The sequence below is a fragment of the Macaca thibetana genome, chromosome 1, assembly GCF_024542745.1.
Source record: "Macaca thibetana thibetana isolate TM-01 chromosome 1, ASM2454274v1, whole genome shotgun sequence".
NCBI lineage: Eukaryota > Metazoa > Chordata > Mammalia > Primates > Cercopithecidae > Macaca > Macaca thibetana.
In genome coordinates, this window is record NC_065578.1 from 99195468 (window position 1) to 99205112 (window position 9645).

Genomic DNA, 9645 nt, shown 5'->3' on the forward strand with positions numbered 1-9645 from the left:
GAATATTTCATCACACTAGCACTGGAGTGACCTCAAAGACTTGCTCATAACACAATCTTTAATGTCTTAAACACAATCTTTAATGTCTTATATCAAAGTGAGAAAATACACATTACATGAGTTGCCATTCCCACACTCGAGCAGCCATCATTGATTACTTGCAATACTCTTTATTACTGACCCTAGACATGGTGTCAGAACTCTTCTCAATCCACCAAACAGTCAATAACAATGGATGAAAATTCAGCCACTCTAAGCAATCACTGGGGCAGTCACTCTGTCATTACTTTCAACTTCCCTTTTTAGAAACTGGAAAAATAGATGCTAAATAGAAGGCCTTACCTTAATTTAAGTGGCAGAAACATAGAAAGCTCCTTCTTTTATTTTTTACCTCTCTTCAAATTCTATTTGAATGTCAGTTCATTTTAAAGCCAGATTTATTGACTATAATGAAAGGATGGCAGACATGTTTTATCCTCTTTAATTATGTAATTTTCTTTTGTGGCATTTTAATTAAGTACGAGACAATATTAATGCTTTGTGATTATGTGCCACAGAGATGGTAACACTGGTCAAAGTAAAAATATTAAAAGGTTGACTCAACTCTGCCAAATAATAAAATCTCTGTCAATTACCTATAGACATAACATAAAATCAAAAGTTGTGATAATGATCAGTGGCTTTTACTATTTCCCATCAGTTAGGGTCATACTACATTCAAATTTCTATCATTTCTCTTATTTAATCTATAAAGCAAATAAGAAATAAAAGTCAAGGAAAAGAGTAAAATAGCTCTTAGACCTATTCAGTAATAACCTAATTTTTTTATTTACCAAATTTTAACAATAAAAAGGTACCATTTACTATAGAATTTTTGCTTTAGCAGCTCTTGAGCTACGTGACTTATTTAAATGTCATTTATTTACAGCATGGCTCAAGTGCCAATCTGTTAAGTGACAACCGTAACTACTTTACAAAAGTAAAGTAGTCTCAATACTGAAAGAAACTGTACTCTCACAAGCAGATTGAGAATAGATTTAATGATTGAGTAAAAACTCAGTTTATTTTATTTTTTTTCTATTTTGTTTTCTTTTATTTATTTATTTATTTTTATTTTTATTTACTTATTTATTTTTGAGTTAGAGTTTTGCTCTTGTTGCACAGGCTGGAATGCAATGGCGTGATCTCAGCTCACTGCAACATCCGCCTTCTGGGTTAAACAATTCTCCTGCCTCAGCCTCTCGAGTCACTGGGATTACAGGCACCTGCTACCATGCCCAGCTAATTTTTGTTATTTTTAGTAGAGACAGGGTTCGCCATGTTGGCCAGGCTGGTCTCAAACTCCTGACCTCAGGTGACCACCCGCCTCTGCCTCCCAAAGTGCTGGGATTACAGGCATGAGCCACTGTGCCCAGCCAAAAGTCAGTTTACTATGCACAAAATATTATATAGTCAGGGTAACGTTTATCATGAAAGCTGGTCGCTTATCTAACCATTTTTTTCAAGAATCCTTTTTCTCCACTGGGTAAACTTTCAAAGTTGTAGGATTTAAACTTTAACAAATATAAAGCATAAAGATAAATAAGACAAGGTCCACCTTTCAGGAGCTCCTAGTTTAGCAGGACAGACAGAAATCTAATTAAATCATCAGTGTAAATGGTGTGCCACTTGCTGTGGAAGATTGTATAAGAACGTATGGAAGCTGAGAAAGCAATTCCCAGATGCTTGCATGAGTCTGCACAGAGAAGAAAACACAAGATGGGTGTCTCCTAGCAGACTAGCAGGACAAGGGCATCCTAGACAGGAAAAATGAGACAAGAAACACCAGTTATTTCACAGAGGTATAAACAGCATCATGCATTTTGGGAATGGGAAATAATCCTAGAATATGAGTGAATCACAGGGAACATGAGTCCTACCCTTCAGCACACCAGAGGAAGCAGAAGTTTGTCTTACCCTATAGTGTCCCAAAGTTGAATGTAGGAGTAAAAGTCTTTAAAATTTCCATGAAAACTGACAGCAGATACCAAACATGGTATCCTGACAAGGCAACAATATCAAAACAAAAAGAGCAAATCTAAATTTGGTCATTAATCAAAGCAACCATTGGGAAGACATGCATGGAAATAAGTGGCCAAAATAAGGAACCCTGAGAACCAAGAACAGCTGGAGTAAGCAATAATGGAACAGGATAGAAGCGAGGGTCCAGATGCATTCTGGGATGGCACACAGAAGTCTTCAGTGACTTTTTATGCAACAGTGGGCTGGCCATGGACCAGTCAAAACCTCCTAATAAGATAAAATGGAATGAACAATAAATTTAAAAATTTTTAAATTAGAAAATAATGTTTTGAAGATAAAATGAACACTACCCATTCCACAAAATTCCCAGATTCTCCTAAAATGTTCAGTGCAATTTTTTTTGTCTTCTCCCTTCTTTTTTTTTTTTTTTTTTTTTTTTTTTTTTTTTAAGACAGGGTCTCACTCTGTCACCCAGGCTGGAGTGCAGTGGTGTGATCGCAGTTCACTGCAACCTCCGTTTCCCAGACTCAAGCCATCCTCCTGCCTCAGTCTCCTAAGTAGCTGGGATTACAGACGTGTGCCACCACACCCAGCTAATTTCTATATTTTTAGTAGAGATGGGCTTTTGCCATGTTGGCCAGGCTGGTCTCAAACTTATGGGCTCAAGTGATCCAACCACTCAGCCTCCTAAAGTGCTGGGATTACAGGTGTGAGCCACCAAGCCCGGCCTTTAAATTATTTTTTAATTAGATGGGTACTACATCTAGACATTTTTATTGTAAAAATTGAAAGAGTAAATTTTAAAAGTAATTTACCACCCAATCCCAAATTATTTCCAAAAAAAACAATTATTGTTATCAGTGTGCTACCTCCTAAGCATTTGTGTTTTATGTACTTGCAAAAACATACAGCTTTGGTTTTGTAACATCAGTAGCATCATTCTCTGCATGTTACTCTTCATTTTTTTTCACGTAATGATATATTGTCAAAGAATAACTCAGAGACCTTTAATTATTTTGCATGCTTTTTATTTCTTACATGAGGAAGATAGACATTAGACTGTCAAGGGACAAAGGCAAAAAACAGGACTTATAAGAAAAATGGGAAAGCAAATAAAACTGTAGGCAGTCTGGGAATAGTGCACCCTTTTCTCCATTTTTGGTGTAAGCTCTTTCACCAGCAATTAGCTAAAAGACCACTCTGGACAGTCTGCCATTGAACAAGTTGGCTAGGGTCAATGGAGAAAATAATTTCAGTAGTTTATGGATTCTCCCGAAAACCTTGAGAGCCCTTGAGGAACTTACAGGAGCAGCTGTTTCTCTGTGAGGTCTGCTGTGTCTGTCCATTGTCTCCCTACCCCTACCTACTCTCCAAGAACTACTTCTGCACCATTTCCTGCATCCCAATTTCTTCATCTCCCCTAATACTCAGCACCACCAAGGTCAGGAACCTTAGGTTCTCTTTGATTCCTCCTTCGAAGCTGCCCATTACGGACTATATATTTGTGATCTGCCAAAATTCATATGTTGAAAACCTAACTCCCAGTGGGATGGTATTATGAGGTAGAGGCTTTGGGAGGTAATTAGGTTTAGATAAGGTCTCGAGGGTAGAGCCCCCAAGATGGGATTAGTGCCCTTACAAGAAGAGAAAGAGACGAGAGCTGTTCTATCCTGGCCATGTGATGATATGAGAAGGTGGCTGTCCACAAGCCAGGAAGCACTCCCTCATTAGACACTGAATCTGGCAGCACCTTGATCTTGGACTTCCCAGACTCCAGGACTGTGACCAATAAATGTTTCTTATTTAAGCCATTTAGCCTATGGTATTATTACAGCAGCCTAAACTGATGGAGACAGCCCCATTAGCTAAAATATCTTCACACCTATTCTCCTAAATATTTCTCTAATCTTTCCTCTCCTAGTTAGGTTTTCATCATTATTTGCCTAAAGAATTATAACAGTGTCCTAATTAGTTTTCCTGCTTCTCAATTTTTTCCCCTTCAAATCCATCCTCTGTCCAGCTGTCAGATCTACTTACCCAGAAATTGAAATAAGACTATACCCACTCATCAGCTTAAAATCTTTAATAGGTCCCAGGGGCCTAATGAACATTATGCATTAAAACCTTGTTAAAATGGCAAAGCCTTCCAAGAACTGGGTCTCCAATCTCATCTTTCCACAGTCCCTGCCTCACATTTTATGCTCCAGTAACACTCAACTGCTTATAATCCATTGTGCTATTTTTTAAGCCAATGCCTCTCCTAATGCCATCCCCTTCGCCTGGAATTCAGACTCTCATCCATCCTTCTCTGTCAATGAAAGAGCCCAAATCAACAGTTAAAATAGTCACTCACATGTAGTAAGCTCTTTCCGGGAATTGGTATGGTTGTACAGGGTTTTCTGATCACTCACTCCTTCTTTTCCTTTAATTCTTTTTTCCTGATAATCTTTCTCCAAAAAAAGGCAAAAAAAAAAAAAATTCTGTAAGAGCCTATAAATATTGAAACTATTGGAATAATCTAAAAACTCTCAGCCCATGTCTAGGAGAATTTGAAGGACTCAGTGTCATAGACAGTGTTCCCAAACTTGATCTTACAGAGCATCACCAGGATGGATTCAGTATCCAGGGTGCATGCATGAAGATAACACTGAAGTAGGCAGTAGAGAGAGGTAGGAAAAAATGAGGAAGACAGACTAGAAACGACTGAGAACTCCAAAATGCCCATTTGATGCTAGCTCTGCATGGACTGGGAGGCAACCTGAGAGGAAATAATGTTTTCCACCATTCTCTGGGCTACACGAGTGTGCCTCAACACTGGCTAGTATTAAGATTGTTTTCTTAACAATGACAGCTGCAACCCTTCCAGACATCACAGGGCATTCAGAGGATTACATGCCTATTGTCACATAGATTCAATGCATCAAAGTGCTCACTTGCCACTGCAGCAGCAAAGCCAACTATATTCTTGTGTCCTTAACCTGCAATTTTACACTTAGCACCTCCTTGTATAACCAAAATATGTGTGGATCATTTGCACCCACCTCCTGCCCTTTACTTCCTAACTTCTGCCTTTGAGATGCTATAGGATTTTGTTCTACCACTTTTCACATTAAAAAAAAAAAAAAAAAAAAAAAAAAAACCTAGTTAGCCAGGCTTTCGGGTTCATGCTTTCCATGTCTCTTCAACTATTCATTCCTCATTTATTCCATCTCCCTTGCACTTTTGGCACTACGAATGAACTTCTCTTTCCCTTTTGTCAATTCCTTTGTCATCCTCCAAAAGGTCATAAAATAAAAATATTCTGAGGTTGGAGGTCATCAAACTCATTGGCAAAACATGGAAAAACATGGCCCAGTGGAGGAAAGTATGGAGAAGTTTTGTTTTGCTTTAAGAGACAGGGTCTCACTCTGTCACCCAGGCTGGAGTGTGTAGCATGATCATAGCTCACTGCAGCCTCAAACTCCTGAGCTCAAGGGATCCTCCCACTTCAACCTCCTGAGTAGCTGGGACTACAGGCATGTGCCACTGTTACCAGATGGAAGGTCTTGCCTGTGAGTTGTCCAGGTTCTTGGCATGTTGAACAAAGAATTGAATAAAGTGCACACAGCAACAAAAGAAGCAATGAAGATGAACAAAATAACAAAACAATGGAGTAACAATGGCACAGATTTATCGAAGAAGCAACAGTACAATTCACAGAGCGGGAGCAGGCTCAAGCAAGCAGCTCAAGAACCTCCCCCCCACCCCCGATTGCAATGGTCCCCAGGGTTTTTGTAAAGCTAAAAGAATTTCGTAACACCCCTAGGTGCTCTTTAGAAGCCCCCCATTGGTTACACCCCATGAAGGACTGGCCTGAGACCAACCAGAGGCTGAAGTGGAGACTTGGCCTGCAGTCAATTAGAAGCTGAAGTGGAAACTTCTGTCTCGTTATCACAGGAGTGCTGATGTGGCCTGTATGCTGCCTAATTTTGCCTAGAACTGTCTGCACCTGCTGTTCCTTTGCTTATGCCTTAACCCTTAGTTGCCCTAATTCCATATTCTGCCTCATTACCATGCCCAGCTGATTTATTTTTATTTTTTTAGAGCTAGAGTCTTGCTATGTTGCCCAGGCTGGTCTTGAACTCCTGGCCTCAAGTAATTCTCCTGTCTCAGCCTCCCAAAGAACTGGGATTACAGGCATTGAGTCACCGCACCCAGCCAAGAAGATTTTATGAACCCCATAGCTTAGTCCATCTACCTAACTACCTCAACACACACACATGCTCCACCTTCTCTCAGCAAATTAGATGAAATTAATGTTAGGCAGGAGTCCACTCCTTCAACTATCTACCTCCACCCCTGCAAGGTATTTATATCTACATCTAGTTTGTAAGAAAAAGATGTCCCTACTGCAGTTTCAGACCAACTTTTGCATCTATTTTCTTGCTATGATGACATAGTTGTTCCATCTACCTCTTCTATCTATCCTTGGGGAACCCAAGCACCAATCAAACTAAACTGCTTTCAATTCCCCAAATGTGCAAGCTCTATCATGCGTTGGTATCTTTGTTCACACTGCTCCCCTTCCTTCAATGACACCCTCCTAACCCCCACATTGAATGCTGCTCAACCCATGAGTCAGGGTCCAATTCAAAAATCATCTTCTCTATAAAGTCTTCCATGAAACTTCCAGTAGGATCAGCCATTCCTCCCTTGTTTCCCACTACACCCTGTGCACTCTCCATCCTGTCATCTATGACTTTTTCCTGCACTTATTGTTTTACATGTCTCCTCCCATTATTCTTTATATTTTTTAATTAAAAAAAATAATAGAGACAGGGTCTCATTAATGTTGCCCAAGCTGGTCTCAAACTCCTGACTCAAGTGATTCTCCCATCTTGGCCTCCCAAGACAACAGTAGTGCTCATACTACAGATGTGAGCCTCCATGACTAGCCCCATTATTTTTTTAAATGTAGAACATTTTTATATTGCCTTTATTTGCTTTTGTATTGATAGCAGTGTCTAGCACATAGTAGGCATTTAAATGCTGGTTGCATGAATGAATGATAAAACAAAAGAATATCCTTTACCAAAACAATACATGTATGATTTTTAAAAAGAGATAGAAGAATAGCACTTGACTTGTATGAACCTCACATTTTCCACAACCACCCCTCCAGTTCCCAAGTTTGGGAGCATAATAAGCAGCACTTGAGGCAGGGTCCTGTGGCTCATGCCTGTAATCTCAGCACTTTGAGAGACCAAAGAAGGGAACTGCTTGAGGCCAGAGGTTTGAGACCAGCCTGAACAACATAGCAAGACCCCTGACCCTGTCTCTACAAAAAAAAAAAAAGCAAATTAGCCAGCATGGTGGTGCATACCTGTAGTCCTAACACGGTAGAGGGATCACTTGAGCCCAAAAGTTTGAGGTTGCAGTGAGCTACGATCGCCACTGTACTTCAGCCTGGTTGACAGAGCAAGATCCTGTCTTGAAAAAAGCACTTGAGGGATAAAAAGAAGTAGAAATAAAAGCAAGTGATAGTGTGGGAATTAGACAAGCCAGTCATACAAATGACATGAATGGCATGTCCCTAATAAAAGTAACAAAAGCAGCATAAGACTGTGACACTGCACCTGGCCACATCCGCACATATGACTTGTGTAAGGTAGGGACGAAATGCTTCCTTAGGAGACTAAGAATTCAGACTTGCTAGTTTACTTTGCCTTGTTTTACCTTGGTAAAAAAATCAAGATCTAATGATCTGATTTTTCTATTTCTTGGCAAATCTAGTTTGGCTTTTTTTTTTTTTTAAGACAGGGTCTCACTCTGTTTCCAGGCTGGAGTGCAGTGGTGCAATCACAGCTCACTTGCAGCCTCGACCTCCTAGGCTTAAGCCATCCTCCCACCTCAGCCACCCAAGTAGCTGGGACTTAGGCACGCAGCACCATGCCCAGCTAATTTATTATTATTATTATTTGTAGAGACGAGGTCTTGCTATGTTGCCCAGACTGGTCCTGAACTCCTGGGCTCAAGCAATCCACCTGCCTCAGCCTCCCAAAGTGCTAGGATTACAGGTGTGAGCCACTGCATTCAGCCTAAATCTAGTTTGGCTTCTAGCATACTAAAAATCAGAGTTGTTTTTTTTTTCATATTCCAATCCTAGCCTGGTTTTGTTTCTCCTTCTTTCACCAGTCACCTGACACTCTCACTCCAGTCTCTTCCCTGTCATCAGCCAACAACAGGGCTGAGTACTGATCACACCAGTTATCTAGGTGCTTAGGAAAGCTGTTTGGTAACCAAACACTTTCAGCTGCCTTCTCCAGGTCTAAACAGCTAACAGACTGTTTTTTTGCTGTCCCTGAAGGGCCAAGTTTGCTCTTCTCTGCCCTATAATGAGGTATTTTAAGATGCTGGCAATAATTCTCTAAAACAGAGCATTGGATAAATTCTTGAATTGAATTACTGATAACTTTACCCCACTGAGGTCAAGGAAAGCAACAACCAGCACTATTTCTCTTAACGCTGATCAGCATGAAAATTTGGTAAATGCAGAGATAGAAAACTTGAGAAAAATAGAACATGTTTTTCTCAAGACCATGTTATGTTAAAGTTTCTAGCCAAGGAAGAGGCCACATTTCTTTTTTTGTTTGTTTGTTCAGTCTCCATATAGACTGTCAAATTCAAAAATTGCCGATGCCGACTACATTTTTAGTTTTCATGGAGGGGTATTGGGAAAAGTTTTCAATTAGCAATAATCACACCTTTGATAAACCTCATTGGCTACGATACTATGATACTGCCCCTGCACAAAACTACAGATCACATTTCTTTTTCTTTTCTTTTCTTTCTTTTTTTAAAAAAACAAATATGCTATTTTATTCTAAGGGAATATTTCTGTGGTTTCTGCCAGGGGAAAACCCAAAAGTGGTTGCAAACCACAAAAGAATAGAAAGAATGATTTGGATATTTCTCTTTTTGTTTTCTTGATGTTTTCTCCTCACCTGAGGGGAAAAAAAAAAAAAAAGTAATTTTACGAAATTTTAGAAGATACTTTTTTTTTTTTTTTTTTGAGACAGGGTTTTGCTCTGTCACCCAGGCTAGCATGCAGGGGCACAATCAGAGTTCACTGCAGCCTCCACCTCCCAGGCTCAAGAAATCCTCCCACCTCAGCCTCCCAAGTAGCTGGACCACAGGCACACACCACCATCCCCAACTAATTTTTAAATTTTTTATTGAGACAGGTTATCACTATTTTACCCAGGCTGGTCTTGAACTCCCATACTCAAGCAGTCCTCCTGCCTCAGCCCCCGAAAGTGCTGGGATTACAGGCCTGAGCCACTGTGTCCAGCCAGTTTTAGTAAAATTCAAAAAGCAAATAATAGGCACACAGATCAAAAGTTACATTTATGTGGAATGACCAATAATCAATATCTTCTCTTATGAATAAATTTAGTGTTCTGGGCTACTCTATGGACTAACAGGCAAATAAAATCCCGATGCAGTCATTGATCAGTGTATTGGTTGTTCTCAGCTAAAAGATACTGACTTTTTTTTCTTTCTGGTATTTTATAACAATTTATCTACTATGCTAACAATATTTGTTTTTTCATACAACTACAGAAAGGGAAAATGTTAGTGTTT

At 39.7% G+C, this 9645-nt stretch overlaps 1 non-coding gene across 1 annotated transcript; it reads right to left on the reverse strand.

Moving 5' to 3' along the window:
• Positions 1-8672: 8672 nt before the first annotated feature.
• LOC126944335 (U4 spliceosomal RNA) lies at positions 8673-8818 on the reverse strand. Its single transcript, XR_007722010.1, has one exon. It is a non-coding gene; the product is annotated as a U4 spliceosomal RNA (small nuclear RNA).
• Between the last annotated feature and the right edge of the window lie 827 nt (positions 8819-9645).